Below are 20,676 nucleotides of genomic sequence, written 5' to 3'. Positions count from 1 at the left end.
TAACCTGTTTCATTATTGATATGATTGACTGTTCCTGGCTTAAGATATTGGGTAAAACATACTTAATATTCAGGGGACATTCATTGTCAAGGTACTGGCTAACCAAGAATTCCCAAAAGGTACAAAATACACTGTAGGTGTGTGTGTGTGTGTGTGTGGGGGGGGGGGTTATGTAATTGGTAAAAACATATGGATTTAAGGGTAAATTGTGATTTCATTTAAATGCCCCAGTTCTCTCTCCTCAGCAGCAAAAATCAACACCGCCAAGTTGGCAGAATGTAGTCCTGTATGAGACTCAAATCTCGGTGTAGCTAATAGCGCATCACGGATCATTAGGAATCATTAAAAACGGGGACAGAGAATAAGAATATCTTATTGCCTCTATAGAAAACCACGGTATGCCCACATCTTGAATACCGTGTGCAGACATGGTCGCTTCATCTCAAAAAAGATATATTGGCATTAGAAAAGGTTCAGAAAAGGGCAACAAAAATGATGATGGATTTGGAACGGGTCCGATATAAAGAGAGATTAAAAAGACTGGGAATGACTTTTCAGCATAGAAAAGAGGAGACTAAGGGGGGGATATGATAGAGGTCTATAAAATCATGACTGATGTTGAAAAAGTGAATAAGGAAAAGTTATTTACTTATTCCCACAATATAAGAACTAGGAGTCACTAAATTAAATTTAAAACAAACAAAAGGAAGTTTTTCTTCACTCAGCGCACAGCCAACCTGTGGAACTCCTTGCCAGAGGATGTGGTAAAGGCTAAGATTTTAACAGGGTTCAAAAAAGAGCCAGATAGATTCATGGAGGTTAGGTCCATCAATGGCTGTTAGCCAGGATGGTAGGAATGTTGTCCCTAGCCTCTGTTTCTCTGGAAGTGCATGACAGGGGAGAGATCACGTGAGGATTACCTGTTGTGCTCCCTCCCTCTGGGGCATCTAGTATTGGCCACTTTCGGCAGACAGGACACTGGGCTGAATGGAGCATTGGTCTGACCCAGCATTGGCCGTTCTTATGTTCATGAAGCTGCCTGGTTACCATGGCAATTTACCATGCCCACAAAGTTGCTTTAGCAGAGGATTGCTATGGTAAGCACTGCTTGGCAAGGACATGGCAGGAGGGTAGCAATTAAGCCCAGGCTTCAGGAGTTGGGATAGGTTTGGTAGGCCCTATGTATGTACGTGAATAGCAGCCACCAAGCAAAGGGCCTCCCTTAGGCCTCACATGTTCAGGTAACATCAGCGGTGGTGACGGCTCCAGTTCCCAGGTCCACCTGATGCTTCAGCTGTAAAAGAAAGGGAGCTTTTAATAGCTTGCGGTGCTAATGTTGCTGATATTATTTGTCAAAGTATAGCCTTCATGTAACATCGGATTAGGAGTCTGAAAGAGAGAAGGGCAGTAAACACTGAACAGCAACAACGTTGCCTTGACCAGGTAACCATTATCAAAATGGCTTTTCATAGTACACCATGCAAACTATGCAAATGACGGCTGTTCTCGTCTGCCCAGGCTTCATTCACACTCGCATGAAATTCTTATTGCATCTTATTATATCCCTGTGATATAAAATAAATTGGTGTTACTGGGCATGGATTTTATTCCCTGAATAAATTGTCCTTGAATTTAACACTTATTAGCATTTGAGAAAATACTGGAAGTGTTTGAGGAAACGTTGAAAAAGCAGGAGCCGGCATACTTTCCATGGTAACTTTTAACAAAGCTGCATTGAAAAGGATGTGCATGAAAAGATAGTGGCATAATGAATCTTCCCACGCATATCGCAGAGTGAAATATTTATACTATAATCATACTATTAATAACACGATGGATCAGCCAACTTGTACTGTAATAAGACTTGGTGGGAAGATTGGGCACTGCTTTGGAGAACTAAATTCACATCCAGAACTGGAAATAGACACTGGACTCGTTAGGGAATTCCTGCCTCTGAATTTGCCCCAAGGTGTGCAGCATGCTGGCTTTGTGTCTACGGTGGCTTCCCTCCTGTAGAGACCATAACAACCTTATTTCATGAGCAGCCGAGGAAAGACTGTGCTTCTAAGGCTGGTGGTCCTCCTGGATTTGATCTCTGATGAATACTGAGGTTGGTCTGCCATGATCTGTCATGTTTGAACAATAAGACCAAAGGTTGCTCTTGTGGGCAAAGCCGTGGACTGGACCTCATGAGCGTTGGGTATGGGTCCTGTTTAATGCTCTGTTTAGACTTCCCCAGTGACCTTGGTTCCTCATGCCTTATGGACCCACCCCTACTCTACAAGGGTCAAACTCCTGTTCTCTCATCTGTTGAGTATTTGCATTGCAGATGTATTTGGGACAGAGAATGTCCCTGACAGGGTTTATATAGCACCTAACACGGATGGGACCCGGTTTCAGTTGGGGCTTCTAGCTGTATTGTTATACAAATTACAAATCATAACATCAGGACTTGTTCCTCCTCTCGTTTCTCTTTTGAGCCCCAAATCCCTCTTTCTGTGGTTTGGTGTATGTGAAATTAGCCTGGTTATCCCGATCCAATTCTGTCAGCACTTCCGAAATCAGCCACCCTCGCATGGAGGGGCAGAAATTTTTGTAATGCTAGCAGAGGAGCCAAGAAGCGAGTAGGGCTTAGAAAGGAACCTTTGGTCTTTGTTCCTCAAGGTTAGGCACACTGGTGTACTTTGCTGTGTGTGATTTACCTGGTCTGTGAACAGAGGAATTTGAACTCCAGCACGAATGGGCCACCATAGAGTCTTAAATGCATGTCAAAAATTCAACCTACCAATAAGGACTTGTCTACACAGAGAAATTGACTGGAATAGCAATTGTGGATTAAATTATTCTGGAATAACTATGTGATAGCTTCCTATGCAGCCTCGCTCTGGAATAATTTACCACACTTTGTGAGCTTTGTGGGAAAGAGGGTGTCTTTGTTGTACAATAGGTCATTTGGGATACATTTAGACTGTGGCACTATTTTGGAATACATCCGGTTTGCTGAAATAGTGTTTTCCGCCACTTTGCAGCACGGCCGTTATTTCGAAATGCAGTTGAAATGGGTGTGTTATTCCAACACCTCGGTAAACCTCGTTCCACAAGGACTAAGGGACTTGTCAGAATAGTTGTCTATTTCAAAATTGCTCCAAGTTTAGAAATAGGCTACGCAATTTGCGTAGCTCAAATTGTGTCACTTAATTTGAGCTAACGCCACAGTGAGGCCACACCCTGGGTGGGGCCCCAGTCCCAGTGAGATCTTTTAGGCAGAGCAGCAATACAAAACGTTGTAAGTGTTCTCCACCTGCTGAACTGTTTTGGGGCCTCCCAGCTCAGTTTTCCACATGAAGCAGAAGTAAGTGACTCCGGCTGTTTTCTCAGTGCAATTAGTTTAGTGACAAAATGTACAGAAGACTGGATGGTAGCAAATAGCACGTAGCCAACCACTCATGGCAGAATCCTCTGGCCTGGTAGCTCTGCCCTATCTCAGGAGGTAACTCTCCTCCTTGGTCTCTCCAAGGTATTCTAACAGACTCACAAGCTCAAACTGACCGCTGCTGCTTCTCCGTAGCTTCTGCTGAGTCACTCGCATTGCTTAAGCACCTGGGGAAGCAGCCCTTCTCCTCTCTTGTGCTGTGTAGGTTGGCCATGTGAACTTGGGCTGGCCCATGAGTGTCATGATACCCCTTCTAGCTGGTTACATGGTTGTATCCACCTTTTCCGGTTCAGAACATTACTCTTACCGCAGTGACCCTTAACGGCAACCCATTGAAATAATATGTTCGTGTATCGTCCCAGCAAGGCATAGAAGGAAGAAGCAAGTGAAAATAACCATGAGGTTACATTGTTTTGTGGCATTTCCATTTAGATGCCTTTCTACATAGTTCTTGGAACTAGTGATAGAAATGTAGCCATGTTAATCTGGTATAGATGAAACAAAAAACAGGACTATGTAGCACTTTAAAGACTAACAAGATGGTTTATTAGGTGATGAGCTTTTGTGGGCCAGACCCACTTCCTCAGATCAAATAGTGGAAGAAAATGATCACAACCGTATATACCAAAGGATACAATGAAAAAAATGAACACATATGAAAAGGACAAATCAAATTTAAGAACAGAAGAGGGATCGGGGGGGAGGTAAATGTCTGTGGGCTAATGATATTAGAGGTGATAACTGGGGAAGGTATCTTTGTAATAGGTAAGATAATTAGGGTCTTTATTCAAACTTAGGTGTAAAGTGTCGAATTTAAGCATGAATGACAGTTCAGAGGATTCTCTGTCAAGTGTAGTCTTAAAAGGCCTTTGAAGCAGGATGCAAGTAATCAAGTTGTTGAGACAATGTCCTTTCTGGTTGAAATGGCAAGAAACTGTTTTTTCTTTGTGATCTTGTCTAATATCTGTTTTGTGGGCATTGATCCTTTGGTGAAGTGTCTGAGACGTTTGTCCAATGTACATAGCAGACGGATGCTTTCGGCACATGATAGCATAAATTCTATTTCTGGATGTGCAGGAATATGTGATCTTGATCTTATAACTCACTTGGTTAGGTCCAATAATGGTATCAGCAGACTGAATATGTGGACAAAGCTGGCAATGGGGTTTGTTGCAAGGGAAGGTACCAGGGTTGGTATTAGTGCGGTATGTTCTGTGGTTGTTGGTAAGAATCATCTTGAGGTTAGGTGGTTGTCTATAGGAGACTATGGGTCTGTCTCCCAGAGCCTCTTGGGCTATGTCTAGACTGCAGGCTTCTTTCGAAAGAGGCTCTTTCGAAAGCATCTTTCGAAAGAGCCTCTTTTGAAAGATTGCGTCTAGATTGCAGGCGGATCTTTCGAAAGAGAAATCCGCTTTTTCGAAAGAGAGCACCCAGGGAGTCTGGATGCTCTCTTTCGAAGACGGCCTCTTTACATTGAAGAACGCCTTCTTTCGAAAGAGGAACTTTTGAAAGAAGGCGTTCTTCCTCGTAAATTGAGGTTTACCGCCATCGAAAGAAAAGCCGCGTTCTTTCGAAATTATTTCAAAAGAACGCGACTTGAGTCTGGATGCAGGGGAAGTTCTTTCGAAAAAAGGCTACTTTTTTCGAAAGAACCTCTGAGTCTGGACACGGCCTTGGAGTTTAGTATCCTGTTCCAGTATAGGCTGTAGTTTATTGATAATGTGTTGGACAGGTTTAAGTTGGGGGCTGTAGGTGATGACAAGTGGTGTTCTATTGTTGGTTTTCTGGCTCTGTCTTGAAGTAGATGGTTTCTAGGTATTTGTCTGGCTCTTTCAATTTGCTTTTTTATTTCTCTGGGTGGGTAGTTGAGGTTTATAAATGCTTGGTAGAGATCCTGAAGAAACTTATTCGTTCGTCCAACCCTTTGGCCCACTGTATGTATTCTCCCTGTGGTTTTTTTTTCTTGCATGTCCTTCTTTATGTTGTGAAATCAGTTTGCCAAGGTGCTAGCACTTGATACTAATTAAGCAGTAACTGGGATTTGATTTCTGTGCACATTGCACAGCCAGGAATGATCTTATGCATTTGTAATTCGGTGCTAAACACAGAGGACTTGATTTCTCATTGACCTATGATTCTTTATGCTACTAAGCAGCCTAAAGGGGGTATAAAGCCAGATAATTTGCCCACTGGCACAAACCTACTTTGGAGGACAGAAAAACCCCAAAGAGACCTCTATATGGGGAGCCAGAAAGCCAATTATATCGTCTCCCTCCTGTCTTCTACTGAATGTAGCTGGGCCAGAATGGACAATCAGGCCCAGCAATCTGAACAAACTAGGTATTTTGCTCCTAGAACATATTTCTATTTTCCTGGAATTGTTTCCCCTAGTATGAACTGGCTGACTCTCAAAGAGCAGCTGCAAATTAGACTAGGAGTTGAACACTTAGATTGCTGTAAGGAAATAGGGGCATATAAATGCACAGCATCCAGCCATAAACACCTTGTTTTATTAGATCTTATAAGCTAAGGAGGATCTGATTGGGTCACTGATGGATCTCCCAGGAAAACATAACATTGCTCAGTATGGCATTTGACATCCCCTTCCCCTCAAGGCTAAAATGAACCACTGCCCCAGCATAGGAAATGTGTGCTGCTGGAGATTCCATCTTCCCAGTGAGAAATGAAACTGAGCTTCTGACCCCTCGTGTCCATGAATGATCTAGCTGCTCTTAACTTCTGAAAGGAAAGGGGCTGGAACCTTATGCTGACCAAACACTAACTTCAGGCATTTTATACCGGCTGCCTACTTTCTGCCAAGGATCCCCATCAAATACGGTATTCTTCTTTGCTTGCCCTAAAATATTGCAGAATGTAGCTGTGCAGTTGTAACCAAGTGCATGCCTGTGTTCGCACCCTACACAGTTGTAAGAATCTAAGTACAACTGGTGTCTTGTGAGGTATTTGAAAACTCACCATTTGCTCCTCAATAAAATCCTGACATCTGTCTCCTTGTAGTTAATACACTTGCTTTTATTGTTTTATCTAAACCAGTGAGTTTAAATTGAAGTGTCAGCGAAGCTCTGTTTGGGGCGGCAAGTTGTGTGCATATTATTTATGAAAGAAATAGCAAACTTGTGTTATCCCAGAGAAAATCCAAGATTGACAGTATGTTGAGGTTGCCATATAGAATAACCAAGGCAGGTGAAAGCTAGATTGTAGGCCAAGGGTGGCTGGTAGCTTCAGTCACATCCAGATATCCAGGGTGTGGCTTGCATGCTGGAAAGTTGTTTGTTAGAAATTCAGGTAGAAGCCACTTCTGCAAGGCACTGTAAGGCAATACAGTGTTGCGGGCAGCAGTACCACTGCTGCTCCTCAGTCTTGATTGCACCCTGGTAAGTCGCAGCAGCGTTAAACACCTGTGTCTTGCCCCAGAGGTGCCATCACATCCACGGTAGAGAAAGTGATACTTTGGGAAGACGGTTACTTAACATATGGGGTTGTTGTTGGCAAAGAGCTTTGAGACCCACAGAGCTTGACTGTTGAAATGAAATAATATGGATGGCTGACACATTTTTACAGAAAGATGGAAGCTGTAAATACATGTGATATTTTGCATCTTGAGAGCAAAATAATGGCTCTGACAAAGAACCGATTGGTCGGTGTATCTGAGTCACCACATGGGACAAAGCACTGCTTTCAAAACTGATGGCCAAAGGAGCCATTCACCACCACCCCATTAGCCCAGCACAAACACTATGAAAACTAGATAGTGAGAACAATCACCTGCTTCCTAAATGTTCCTTCAGCCTGCTCTACTCCCATCAATCGGGAGTGAAAGTCTCACTCGGGTGGGAGCTGGACTGGTCCCCTTATCTAGCCCCAGAAAGTCAAAAATCATCTTCCCTGTTCAGAGATCCTGCCCAAGACCCTACAATGCCATTTCAAACCTTTTGGCAACTCGCTACAAGAAAGTTCTGGGAGACATCTTTTACAGACGTATGTTAATATCAGCACACAGGTGATTAGCGTGCAGTTATAGTCTAAAAATAGCTTCAGAGGGGTAGCCAAGTTAATCTGTAACTGGAAAAACTTTTTAAAAAATGACTACTCTAGCAGCACCTTAAAGACTAACAAAATGTGTAGATGGTATCATGGGTTTTGTGGGTACAACCCACTTCTACAGATGAATGGAGTTATTAAAAGTCCAGTTCCAAAATAGATGGGGGGAGGAGGAGAAGAAAGGGAAAAAAATAGTGAATTGGAATGTTAAACAATCAAACAATGGGTATTTAAGAACAATTTGCACCTTCTCTATCAGCTTCCTGTAACATGAACTTTCCAAGTCACTATTTTTCCTTTTCCTTCTCCCCCTTCCCCAAACCCTATTTATTTTGGAACTGGACTTTTAATAACTCCATTCATCTGAGGAAGTGGTTTGTATCAATGAAAGCTCATGATCCCATCTACATGTCTTGTTAGTCTTTAAGTGCTGCTAGACTATTTGTTGTTTTTTACATTTTTCCAGCCTAAAAATAATCAGATTTCAGATGAGTACAATACGATACTAATCTAAACATAAACTCCAGCTTGTTTTTTTACAGCTGTTTCTTATGGTCAAGTTATCGCAAATTGCATTACCCCTTCCCAAAACATTATTTTAACTCTGTGAGTGACCTTGTCGGCAAACACAGCCGCCACTGTGGATCGTATTTTCAAAGAGCTCTGTTGGCACTTAGTCACAAACTAAGTGGCCAGATTTTCAAAAGCACATTGTGTGCAGAGTGCACAGTGAGTGCTGCATGCTCCTGAAAATCTGGCCAAACCTATCTTGGGAAGAGAGGTGATATGGAGGGCGGGGGGAGGACTTTTGAAAATGCGGCCCTTATCTAGGTGCCCAAATGGCAGCCGAGCTCGTCTGGATTGCGTAGTGGACGCTGGGCACTTGAAAAGCCAATTTTAACACTTTTGAAAGGCAGTTTCCGTGTGCTGAGAAGTAGGTTACATACAGCGTTGGCAATAAGGGTATATTCTCCTTGACACCATTATTTGCCCTTCCTCCTTCGGAATCAGCCATGAAATAAGAGCTGAGATAACTTAAGTGTTGTTCTCCCACCTTCTCCATGTGCAATTTGCAACAATGCTCTATGTGATTTTTCTAGTTTGCTAATCTTCAAACTTTAACACTGTGCTTCATTTCTAAATCACTCAACGCTGACTCTAATTGGTAGATTCTTGTATGCTACATAAAATAGACTTACGCTAGGGCGGATAAGTCGGTCAACATGTTATTAAGCCCCTATAATTAAATGCAGATGGGTTTCTGTCTACGTGCAACGCTGTGGTAGCTTGTTTTGTTTGCATGTTATTGCTTTGCATTTCTTAAAGTTTCATTTTGGCATCAAACAGATCAGGTTTGGTTGTTCCTAGGCACCACAGCATGAGAGCAATTTGTATCTGTAACTTAGTTTGGGGAGGGGGGAAGCAGCCGATCTTAAAAATGATTTGGTGAATTTTGGCTTGCACGGAGGAGAAATGCTAAACAAAGTGGCTACTGTATATTCTGTTGCCTTAGAGACTGAAACATCTGTATCCATGCAGGCAAGTGATGCAGACATGGTAAGATATGACTTCCTTGCGTTCCTTGTGTTCATTTTGCTGTCAACAGAATATTTTTATGGTGGCAATATGCTGGAGTCCTTTTGCACTCTGTTTCTCTGGTTCCGTGGCATATCTTGGACTACGAGGGCTTTTTAATTAAAGTCTAGCACTGAAGTCAGGACGCTCCCTGAGAAAAAGATGCTTTCACTTGAATAATTTTTCAAGATGAACTTGGAGGGACTTGAAATGATTGTGGTACTGGTGATAATTGTTGCATTTGTGAAAGCACTTGAGCATCTGGGTCTCCTAGAAGGCAGTTACGAAGGTAGGACATTAAAAAATAAGAAAATATTTGACTCTCAAAACCATTTTCTGCAGAGCATCCTTCTTTCAGCTGTGTGTGTGTATGCAGTGTTTGGGTAACAGACTAACTGAACAGAAGCTCAAATAACTTAAGATGCTTTCTTTAGATAAATGAAACAGGTAAGATATTTTATATCTCTCCATACAGTAATGCAGCTCTAATTTTATGGAGAGTTTGACCCACAGGTTATCTTAAGCAATTATCTGTCTATAATTAAGCTGTTTTCAAGAACTTCTATACAGATCTGTATGGTTTTAGTAAACTGTAAATTATATATTGGAGCTCTGATTAAAATGAAGCTTTTCATTTTAGTTTATTATCATAACTTCTCATTCATTCTCATTGCTTGAAGCATTCTTTATTATTAAATATCATCTAACAGTACCGTTACTATAGAAAAAACAAAGCTTATTTTGGAACCACTTTTCTGTGATAAACAATTCCTTTGGCACATCTTCGCCCTTTTTTCAGAATGTTTATCGTTAACATCTCTTCTCAGTCTTGATATCTAGCCTCATGAATGTTTCAGGAGAATACTTTCCTGATTGCAATGTAAATAGCCTTTGTTGAAAATACTTGTGAAGGACTGACTGTGAAAGCTGCTCTACTCCTAGTTTCTTCCATCAGTTTTACAAACAATGTCCTTCATGCAGAAACATGAAAACATTAAGTAGATAAAGGCAGGAAGCTGAGTTTTGGAAAATGATTTTTTTGATCAAAATATGGCTGTGGAGACTGTTTCATTTTTAAAGCAAGGAGTAGATTTACGGTGAAGTCTAAGTGTCCCTGAATTTAATATACCTTGGAATAGCTGGTATTTTATGGGAACTTTCAGACCATTTTTCATGGGGGAACTACAAGTACACTAGTATTAAAATAACCTTCAGCTAGCTACTGATACTTGACAATTACTCTTTCTTGCTCCAGAGCTAATGACAACTTGCAAAAGAGAAAGTTTTGACAAAGTTTAGTAGCAAGTTTCCAGGAAACAAGCAGCAAGTACTTTATTGGGAGGAGAAGAGTTGCGTAACTTTGTCAGTGACTGTGTCCTGTACTTACTAGTTCTAGTACTCTTATCTGGTTCTCACTCTTGCTGTCTTTTGAACAGCTTTGTTTCCTAACAGCCTAGGTGCTTGGAAAAATGAGAAGTAAGTGAAAATAAGATTTGGAAATTCTAGTGATATGATACCCATGTCCATAAACAATGGCTTTATTTATTGGCTTTAGCATTGCAATTTCTAGTAAAATAAGTAGCTGCAAATGAGACTTACTGCTTCAGGAAAAACACAATAATTTCGGCCTTCATCAGCCTTTAGAAGACTGCACTCTTTATCATAGGATACACTTTACACATCTTCTCTGATATATGGTTAATACTGTCCAACTTCAGCAAAGTCTATTATGAATTATTGCATTTGAAGACACATTTTCAGAATTCCTTTGCTGATATAAAAACCAGAAGCTTCTTTGCATCTTCATAAGAAATGAGAATTGAAGGAAATTTAAGAAGAAAATGCTATTGATTCCATTGGCATTACACAGGCATATGTCTGAGCACCTCAGTTTCAAGGAACGCTGATATCACCAGCGGGGAATTGCACATTTGGTACCATTAACATTTAAGGGGTGGTTGCTTTGCATATTTGCATTTCTTAGGGGAAAATAGAGTGGGATATGATTGTTTTCTGAAGCTGATTCATTTAAAATGTTTGACAGTAGTGTTATTTTGCGTATTATACTGAAAATAGCATATGGTAAATTTTGTTTGACGCTAGAACATCAAAGGATCATCCAGAATAATAATGAGTTTGAACCTCCCTTCCCCTCTCCATGCATACACATACACTTGTGTGTGCCCTGATTTTTGTTGGTAATATCTCTTTTATCGCTATGGCATCTAAGCCATAACATGGAGCAATGCCAGGGCTACCAAAATGAGATGTTGCACTGCGTTTTCATGCTGTGCAGCAAAAGACATTGCATTTTGCATTGCAATTCATTCGCTCTCAGATCTTGTGTACTGGATGGGTATGCCGCAATCAGATGCTGTCATTGCTGTTCTGTTTGACAAGCCACTGAGAGCTCTATTACTAGTCCCCTTCAAGTCCATGGGATTTCTGTAAAACATGCTGCTACTCGCCATGTGTAAATGTATAGTAATCTAGTCCCATGTGTTTGACTTTTGGGAGCTAACATCTATGAAGGGCTTGGAGCCAGATATGCCAACAGCGCTTCATCCAGGGAAGAACAGAGAAAAGCAAACTTCTGTGAATAACATTAATTGAGCAAGAATAAAACGAATGTCTGATACGCTGGGAAGCAGAAATGAGTGCACAAAAACTTAAATTGCATGTGGTTTGCTTGAGTAACTAGGGGTATGTCTACACTACCCTCCTAATTCGAACTAGGTGGGTAATGTAGGCATACCGCACTTGCAAATAAAGCCCGGGATTTGAATTTCCCGGGCTTCATTTGCATAAACTGGGCGCCGCCATTTTTTAATCCTGGCTAGTTCGAACCCCGTGCCGCGCGGCAACACGCGGCACGGAGTAGCTAGTTCAGATTAGGCTTCCTAATCCGAACTAGCTATACACCTCGTGGAATGAAGAGTACAGCTAGTTCGGCTTAGGAAGCCTAATCCGAACTAGCTACTCCGTGCCGCATGTAGCCGCGTGGCACGGGGTTCAAACTAGCCGGGATTTAAAAATGGCGGCGCCCGGTTTATGCAAATGAAGCCCGGGAAATTCAAATCCCGGGCTTCATTTGCAAGTGCGGTATGCCTACATTACCTGGCTAGTTCGAACTAGCGGGGTAGTGTAGACATACCCTAGCTGCTTAACCAGAAAATAGTAAAAAGGTAATTTGCACGGAAACAGATGGAATCTAAGTACTTATTAGACTCTGCAGTATACAGACAAAGACGCTGTCTATATTAATATTTAGCACCTTCTTTTGAAGTATTATCCTCAATACATGTGGCGTGAGCTCAGATTTGCCATTGATAGATGCAAGTAGAGATCTCTGTTGGACTGTGTTCCGCTGGCACCAGTCTGTTGTTGCCTTTCAGAAGTGGCCACCGACTTTGTGCAACATTTTTGGGGGTTCTCAGTGACATGACACCTTCCACTTCTGAGGCTCAGAACAACCGAGTGTTACCAGCAGGAGCTGAAGCCCCGGGGAGCTGTGTGTTGCTTTGTGCCTCTAGGGAATTTGTCTCCTTAGTAGTGTTATATGGAACTCCTGAAGTTAGTGGCAACTTCGGACATATTAGTCGTAGCCATTTAGGCTACGTCTCCACTGCAGTTAAGCACCCTACTGTTGGGCCAGCTGACTTGGGCTCAGGCTAAGGGGCTGTTTAATTGCAGTGCAGGTATCCAGGTGTAGGCAGGAGCCGCATCGCTGGGATCCTCCCTTCCACTGATGAGGTCTTGCAAAGCCTGCATGTCTACACTGCAGTTTACCAGCGCTTTAGCACAAGCCCCTTATCCTATCTCCACTAATATGGGCCCAGCTGCAGGTTTTTAAGTGCAACATAAACATACCCACAAGGTCATTGGTGGAGCCGACAAGAATTTGAGAGCTCCTGGTTCCCGGTCCCATGTTCATTCCACTTGTCCATGCTGTCTGGGTATTCAAAAAGCATGACGTTGTGCTTTTTGTTGACAGAGAACCAGCAGCTGTAACTCACTAGACTTTCTTGAGGTCCTTTCTCGGGGAAATTTCCCTTGAGTCAGAATGTTGATTTATTTGGCTTAGCCCAGAGAATAATGAGCACAGGGTAAAAAACTCCCTGAAGCTTTAAAGCCTTTTCAGAAAATCCAGGAAACATTTTTTAATCCAATCAGAGCCTCAGTGCTCTTGCCTGGTTGCTCGTGTCTGTAAACAAAGTCCTGGTGAAAGTTTCTGCCACCAGTTCTCTAAACAAATTGGCATTCTAACAGAGCTGGGCACTTTGAAAAGACCTCCTGGAGTAAACTACCCTTTCTCACTTCAGTCAGTGGGCTTGGTGTGGCACAACTAGATGGGCATTGGCAGAATTGGAACCCATCCCCCCATGGGCAGGCCAGTGACAACCTCCTAACGTCTACGTGAGTGGTGTGGAAAGGGGGTACTTACCCCTACATAATGGGCTATGTGCATTCGATTTGCATTCTTATGGACCCCCAACCCTAAATTTGACCTCTATGCTGGCGCAGACAGAGCTGGTATGGATCACAGATGCTGTAAGTCGGGCAAGAGGCGGTATTAGCAATAAGACCATGTCTATACTACACATTTTTTTTTTTGAAAAAAGTAGCCTTTTTTTGAAAAAACTTCACCTGCATCTAGACTACCACCGCATTCTTTCGAAATTAAATCGAAAGAACGCGGCCATTTTTTCGACAGCAGTAAACCTCATTTTACGAGGAAGAACGCCTTTTTTTCAAAAGAGCTTTTTCGAAAAAAGGCGTTCTTGAACGCAAACAGAGCTTTTTCAAAAGAGCGCATCAAGATTGCTTGGGTGCTCTCTTTCGAAAAAGAGGATTGTTTTTTCGGAAGTCTTGTGGATGTCTAGATGATCTCTTTCGAAAGAGGCTTGTAGTCTAGTCGTACCCTAAGTGCGCTTTTTTGTAGCTGCCCACATCCAGTACCGGGCAACCACAGTGGTTCCAGTTAGATGGGTGCTGAGTAGTGAACTATGTTTAAAACAAAGCCAGAACACTCGGGGGCTCTTTACACTTTGGACTCCTTGCTCCAAAAATGTGTGTGCGCTGTTAAATGACAGGCCTAACGCACTCTCCTTTAACTTGCCCTCTGTCTCCTCGCTTGAGATGACCACCCTAAGGATTATTTTCGTTCCCATTTTTCATAATTATTTCAAATAAGAAATCTCGGCCCCTCACAGGGTTTCTGCCTGGCTGAGAGCCATCCCATCAGGCTGATTTCACATAGCGGCTTCAGCATGGAAGCCAGACTCACGCTCCGCTCCAAGAGTGCTCATTGGTGGGCAGCAGCCGCCGCCGCGGCTGCCTCTCAGTCAGGCGGGAATTTAATGGGACAGCAGCAGTAATTCATTGAGCTTGGAAGTACTTCGTTACTAGAGTTTAAATATCTCGCAATCTGCTCCCCGCAGGGTGTAATATTGTATCAAATATATATACGGTATAATGAGTTGTCTGTAGCTACTCGCTGCCCTGCATGGTGCGAGATGGGCTGTGAAGTGCATTAATGCTACAGAAATAGATGGCACTCCAGCAAAGTCGAGAGAGAGAGAGAGATTTACTATGCAGATCCTGCCATTCAGCCACAAGCAGAAAAACGTGCCATGGTGTTGACAGAGGTACCTCAGACATAAAAGTGCATTATACCCGGGCACACGTACCATGTGCCAATCAAAACTGAGTGAGGATTTTTGATAAATGATTTATTTGCCAAAAAAAAGTGTCAGTTTGACAGAAATTTGCCAAATACTTTTGTTCAAAACAATGTCGAAGGTCTTGAATTCTCCACTCTGCTGGAAGTGGAGTCCCTCACTCAGTTATAGGGTCTTTTTTGGCAGGCCTCGCAGGCTACGTCTACACTACAGGGTTTTTGCGTAATAACCCATGGAGTGTCCATACCTCAAGCACATTTTTGTGTAAGAAAATTTACAGTATATCTACAGATCAGAGAAGTTTTTGCGGTGTAGGTATTCCTCTTTCTATGAGAAATAACTCCTTTTTGCTCAAGAGCTCTTGTGCACAAAGCTGTGTGTGCATGGGAAACAGGGTTTTTTTTGTGCAAAAGCAGCACAAAAAAGAAGCACAGGTGCCCTGGTGGCCATTCTGTGAATGGCAATCAGAGCTTTCTTGAAAGAGAGAGTCCATGCAGTCTGGAAGCTCTCTTTCGCAAAAGAGCATCACCTTTCCAATGAGCTTTTGCAGTGTGGATGTGTTCTTGTGGAAGAAGTTTTTGCGGAAGAGATCTTTTCTTGCACAAAAAGCCTGCAGTGTAGACATAGCCTCAGTTTCTGCTGTTGAAGCTGTTCCACTCGTTATAAATAGTTAAACTATCATTGGAATAAGGACTCAGATCTGAGTGCCTACCTTCTAGGTGAGTGCCCATCTACCATGCTTATAGAGACATTCTCATTCTTTGTCCCTGACTTGTGCTTGTCGCCATGAATGTCTGTGGATTACAGTTAGGAGGAGTAATGTTTTATTTGACCCCAAACCTATTTTTTCTCAGTTCCTCAAAACATTTTGCTATTTTTGGATTTGTGTAAACCTGAACAGATTTTTTAAATTAATTTATTTTTCAGAACTGCCAGAGTCTTAAAAAAAAAGTTGTTCTCCCAGTTCTATGCCAATAAACTAAGGTGAGTGCAGTGTAAATTGGCATATTTAAATGGGTCAGATTCTGCTCTGTTACATAAGTGTAAATGGAAAGTGATGCTATGAACTTCAGGGCAATCACTGGCAATCTAACACAGGCTGAAATTCTCTGGTACAGTAACACCCGTGGTCCGGCATGATTTTAGTTAGCAGATGTCCACTTATCATGGGTGTGGCCAAACTTTCCACAATCCCGTAAGTTTGCTTACAACCATCAGTCCTGGCTTTCAGTGTTTGATCTTTAGCACGAATTTACCACTAAGGGTATGTCTAGACTACATGGCTCCGTTGACAGAGCCATATAGATGAGTTTACTTGACTCAGGAAAATGAAGCAGCAATTTAAATAATCACCGCTTCATTTACATCAAAATGGCCACCGCGCTGTGCTGATCAGCTGTTTGACGGCACAGCGGGACAGTCTGGACGTGCCGCGGTCGACAAGGGAAGCCTTTGTCGACTGCTCCGGTATGCCTCGTGAAATGACAGCACAGTGCAGCGGCCATTTTGATGTGAATGAAGCTGCAACTATTTAAATCGCCGCTTCATTTTCCTATGTCTAGTAAAGTCATCTACATGGCTCCGTCGATGGAGCGATGTAGTCTAGACATACCCTAAATGTCTTTTAAGAGCCCAATAATTAGTGGAAGTGTTGGTAATGCTGCTAGACAATACTGACCTCCCATGGTTCCACAAATTCTCTGCTTGGCACTGGTTAGGTGCTGACGGTGCTGGACTAGGAATGTTTAATCTGTAGCAGAAGGGCTTCCATGGCTTCAACAAGAGGGGATAGTTCTCTTGGACTATCCAAGCACTTTTCAAGTAAATTCAGAAGAGGGATTGCTGAGGGAACCACAGGGAGGGAAGACTGCAGAGATGTTCCTCTTGACTGCTGCATTTCATAGCATTCCAATCTCCACGGCAATATACAAGGCAACTCTCCCTATACAATTGCCAAGGTACTTACATTTATCAGGCTTTTATTTATTTCCTTTAGGAAGTGTGCCTGGAAGACTTTTCCTTTCTCTTCGGGGCTTGGTTCTGCCACCTTCATTTCTTACGAGCAGTCTCTTACTCATTAAGTAGCTCCATTCAACTCAGCGGGACTACCAAGGTGCTATTGAGCATCACTAAGGGGGAGAGAATCTTGCCTTAAATGTCCAATTCCAGAGTGTAGGAGGGAAACTTGGCATCCGAGTTTCTGAGGTGAAACCATCGCCCTATTCATATGCTGACATTCAGATGCAAAACCAGATGCTGCAGTTCAGCTCGGTGTGACTGATCACTTTTTAAATGAATATAGTTGCAACAGATGCCAATAAGATGCACACGACAGTACTGCTATTTGTAGAGCAGCAAGTTTGGCTGACTGGCGTAATTAGGTGAATGTGAACAAGAGAACGCAACCTGACTGGTGCCCATCTATGTTGACATCAACAATGTTGTGCATCCAAAGAGAAACAGTGTCAATGGTGTTGGAAATTTGTATTCACAAATAGATAAAAAGGCCTGATTTAGTCCTGGCCAATGCCCCATGTCCTCTTAGTTGATGTCCACCACCATACAAAGGAAAAGGATGATTTGAGTGGTACTAGTTTGATGATAATGGCTGTGGCATAGCTATTTGCAACCTGTTTTCTATGCATGTTACAATGTTGGAGAGACACGGGTCTTTGCCTTCAATTTTTTGCTTACAGAAATGCTCGAAAGACGATCCCTGGGGTTAGCTACAGGTCTCAAACAGTGTTCACTGAACTATTCATTTCATTTTATTTTTCCTGTTCACAAAACTGTCTGTACAACTGCTGCTGGTTTTTGAAAATGTGTGCATTATCCCAGGTATTTAAATGAGTAGACTTAAAGACATACATTTTGAACTCTAGATTCTACATGAACTGTTTGTAGCAAGTGTTCCATCAATTTGCTGTTCAGCCCTTGTGATTGGTCACTTGCTCCGTAATGTGGAATTGTTTATTTTCCTGGCTGGCTGTCCTGCCCTTTAAACCACTCAAAAGGAATTGAGTCAGATCTGGAAATGCACTGCTTCTGAACATCCATAGAAATGAATCAGCATGTTCAAATATTCATGAACATCGAGCAATACAAGGGTGTGAACATGTGGAATAGAAAGCAACGTTCTTATTTGTTTATAGGTTTTAATAAAAAATGTTTTAGAGCTAATTAAAATGTCTAGATATCTACACCTGAGGCCGCCTCTATACTTACCATGCCCGAGATCGATCTGGCTTTCAATTTAGCAGGTCTAGTAAGGACCCACTAAATTGAACGCTGAGGGCGCTCCAGTTCAGCACCGGTACTCCTCAATTGGCAAGGAGTAAGGGAAGTTGACATTTGCTTCCATTGACCTTCCGTTGTGGAGATGGCATCAGTCGGCTTCAGGTACATCTACTCCAGCTACATTATTTATGTAGCTGGAGTTGTGTACTTTAAGCCAACCTTCTAGATCTAGTATAGACCTGCCGTGAATGGGTTTGTGAGTTCTGGCTGTCAACACAAAGGACTGTGAACAAAATTTCTGCTTTCCCCATCCTGTCTCCCAGAGTAAACTTTTTCATCTCCATGTCCAGGACGTACTTTTGAGAGCCTTCAAGGAAAGGCACAAAATTATTAAACTCTAAAACGATAGAAGTCCGTAGCATGGAGACTACACATGTAATTTAAAGCTTTCCCTATGTTAGTGACAGAACATGTACACAATCGACTAATTATTTATCCTTTGTAGTGACCAGACATGCAGATGTCTGTGATTTTTGGGCACCGTATCTGAAACACAAGGCTACAGACTTAAATTCTTTTCTACTCCTCACTGTATTTGTATTCATTTTGGAATGCAATAATTAGCAATAAAGAATACCTTCCTACTGATTGCATCTACCTGCAACGGCCCTATGGAGTCATTTAAGAGTGCTTGGTCCTGTACAAGTAAATACAGAGACACAGACCTAAATGCTCAGCTGGTGAAAACGAATGTAGCTGCTGATACATGGCCTCTGTCCTTCAGCTATTAAACCAATACAACGCTAAACAAATAGGCTACGTCTACATTGGCATGATTTTCCGAAAATGCTTTTAATGGAAAAGTTTTCCGTTAAAAGCATTTTTGGAAAAATCGCGTCTAGATTGGCAGGATGCTTTTCTGCAAAAGCACTTTTTGCGGAAAAGCGTCCGTGGCCAATCTAGACGTGGCTTTCCACAAAAAAAGCCCCGATCGCCATTTTCGCGATCAGGGTTTTTTTGCGGCAAACAGTACTATGCTGTCTACACTGGCCCTTTTGCACAAAAGTCTTTCGGAAAAAGGCTTTTTCCCAAACGGGAGCAGCATAGTATTTCCGGAAAAGCACTGATGATTTTACATGAGATCGTCAGTGCTTTTCCGGAAATTCAAGCGGCCAGTGTAGACAGCTGGTAAGTTTTTCCGCAAAATCATTTGATTTTGTGGAAAAACTTGCAAGTCTAGACACAGCCATCATGTCTTTTACATACATTTTAGCTTCACAAAGGTATGTGAAGAAGAGGAAAAATGGGATGGAGAGAGAGAATATGCTCCTCTTTTGTTAGCAGCTCAGTTGAGGTCTGAGGAGAGGGCACTACAAATATAACAGTGCAAATAACAGGTAGTCTGTAGTGGCTTCAACCCAAGCCATACAAGGCTTATCATTTCTCTTGCAATCCCCTTTAAAGATGTATCCTTTCTGGTCAGTCCCTATCTTCCATTGTGGCATAAATTGAGGGCACATTTTTTTAAAAAAGACTGAAATTCTGTGTTTACTTTAAAGCGCATTTTCAATATCTTCCCATTCCACATGGACTGGCTGGAACTGATATCAATCACTGCCACAGTGCTACCATCCCATTCTTCTTCCACATCAGGGTGAAAGTTAATTTTTACTCTGGCAGGCAGCCTACTCAATTGAAAAAAGCAGCTGGTATATACATAACCATCCTAGACAGGAAGGCGAGCAAGAAGATAAATCAGTTTGAGAGGAATGTGATCCACTTCTTGACTCTTTTGATGAGAGAGATGTTTCCTCCTTAAGCATTGTCTGGGCATATTCTGCACAGCAGGTGACGGTCCCTAGTACATAAGGAGGGGAAAGACACGAATGGGGCTAAGTGGCTTCAAATATCACAGGGGAGATCGAAGGGGAAGTGCATTTAAATCAGAGGTGGGGAACCTAAGGCCCAGGGGCCGGATGTGGTCACTGGCTTGCCTGGATCTGGCCCCCAAAGGTTGGGACTCCCTCCCCTCTGGTCCCCAAAGGTTGGGACTCCTTCCCCTCCTCCTCCCCCCAGCCATCTCTGCCGTGGGGCTGGAGCACACAAAATCTACTAGCCTGGACTCCCCAAAGCTCTGGTGTGTGAGAGGAATGTGGGGAGTGTCTTTCTGCTTCTCAGTCAAGGGTCACATCAGTGAGGGTGGGTTTTTTTTTTCCTTTTTGCTTCTCACTTGTGTGTTGCCCCAACTGATTTTTTTCCCTATGGTCAGCAGCCCCTGACCCAAAAAAGGTTCCCCACCCCTGGTTTAAATGGAAGATGAAATGCAGTCGATGAGACAGAGCCAAACAGACCCTTGGCAGTAAAAAGGGATAGGCAGACACATAACTGGAAGCATAAATGCCCAGTTTTCCAAAGGGTAACACGTGCAAACCTTTGGCACTTGAAAATGCACGTGCGCTGTGATTGGCATACTAAGATCATGCCTACTGATAGCTCTGTCGTGCCCATTTGTGTGGAAAATTAACTCACCAATTTTTGGTCTCCAGAGTGCTACCTTCATAGCAAGGTGTCTAGGGTTGCCAGGTGTCTGGTATTGAACAGGACAGTCCAGTATTTTCACCTCCTATCCGGTAAAAAAATTTCAAGAAAATACCAGATACCTAAAATGTCCGGTATTTTGTGGTTTTT

At 42.5% G+C, this 20,676-nt stretch overlaps 1 protein-coding gene across 5 annotated transcripts in view; it reads left to right on the top strand.

Moving 5' to 3' along the window:
- KCNIP1 (potassium voltage-gated channel interacting protein 1) overlaps positions 1-20,676 on the top strand; it is a 725,629-nt gene that overhangs the window by 516,027 nt on the left and 188,926 nt on the right. The window contains exon 1 of one of the 5 annotated variants that reach the window (XM_075900152.1): positions 8,785-9,052. The exons of the other annotated variants lie outside the window; for them this stretch is intronic. The gene's annotated coding sequence lies outside the window, so the exon portion shown is untranslated. Of the gene's footprint in view, positions 1-8,784; positions 9,053-20,676 lie in introns of those variants that run through there. 5 annotated transcript variants of the gene reach the window in all.

The sequence above is a fragment of the Pelodiscus sinensis genome, chromosome 17 (genome assembly GCF_049634645.1).
Source record: "Pelodiscus sinensis isolate JC-2024 chromosome 17, ASM4963464v1, whole genome shotgun sequence".
NCBI lineage: Eukaryota > Metazoa > Chordata > Testudines > Trionychidae > Pelodiscus > Pelodiscus sinensis.
This window is presented reverse-complemented; position numbering and strand designations above follow the sequence as displayed.